The sequence below is a fragment of the Daktulosphaira vitifoliae genome, unplaced genomic scaffold, assembly GCF_025091365.1.
Source record: "Daktulosphaira vitifoliae isolate Bord-2020 unplaced genomic scaffold, ASM2509136v1 Scaffold_2, whole genome shotgun sequence".
Lineage (NCBI taxonomy): Eukaryota > Metazoa > Arthropoda > Insecta > Hemiptera > Phylloxeridae > Daktulosphaira > Daktulosphaira vitifoliae.
This window is the reverse complement of record NW_026099573.1, coordinates 7,390,140-7,391,286: the sequence shown is the minus strand read 5'-3', so window position 1 is coordinate 7,391,286 and position 1,147 is coordinate 7,390,140.

Sequence of the window (1,147 nt, the reverse complement as noted above, 5' to 3'; positions counted from 1 at the left end):
AAAAAAAAACACATCATAGTAAAACCAATACCTTCTCAGCTTTGCATCGAAGCTAATAAAATAATGATGTGAACATAAGCTGATTTAATTTCTCAACTTTTAAGCTATTAAGAAAAAATAATTTATACCTAAATACTAATAACAAATAAGTTATAAATAATTTTTAAAATAAATATAAATTATAAACAATGTAAAATTTATTTTATTTAAAATTAAAAACAATTCCTGCCTTTTTTTAGTCATATTTTCATTACTATTATTTAGAGCACGCAAAAACAAATTAACAAAAACAAATAAATTATCTATTATAACTACTAAATTATAATAAATAAAAACAGATTAAAGATAAGATATATCAAAAAAATTTTCATAGAGTATTACCATAGATTAAATACACATAGATAGGCCACGGCATTCAGACAATTGGCAACCGATTTTTTGTTAATTTATAAACGTAAAGATAGCGCTATATATCCTCTCGGAAATATTAAATATTTAATAATAACTGTCCAGTTTGCTGATATTCAAGTAATAGTCACGATTATTGATGTACGGCTAACACCGTTAGCGCAAATTAAGATAAGAACCAGTTATTACTAAAGGCGATCGCTTATTTGATTTAAATGAAACTTTTCGTTTTAAATACAAATTCGATAAAACATGTGTTTTAGCTTCGATGCGAAGCGGAGAAGGTATTAATTTTACTATGATGTGTTTTTTTTTTTTTTATGTCTGTTGCCACTTTTTTTCAGCTCTCACTGGACCGATTTCTTTCAAAAATACGTCAAAAGATCACAAATCGTATCTAGTTGAAGACATTACCCTTAAAAATTGAAAAAAATACTCTCGTTCCCCGCAAATGGGGGAAATATCCNGATCACAAATCGTATCTAGTTGAAGACATTACCCTTAAAAATTGAAAAAAATTCCCTCGTTCCCCGCAAATGGGGGAAATATCCAAAAAAATTACAAATTTAAAAATCGCTAATTTTCGAAATTTTTTCACTTTTTTTTCTTAAAACTTCTATAACTTTTTGAAAAATCAACATAATTTTTTTAAAAATTTAAAAAAATTTGTCCCGACGACCTATCTGCTATGCGAAAATGGCTACCGTATTCAAAAATATGCTATTTTAATATTAAGGTT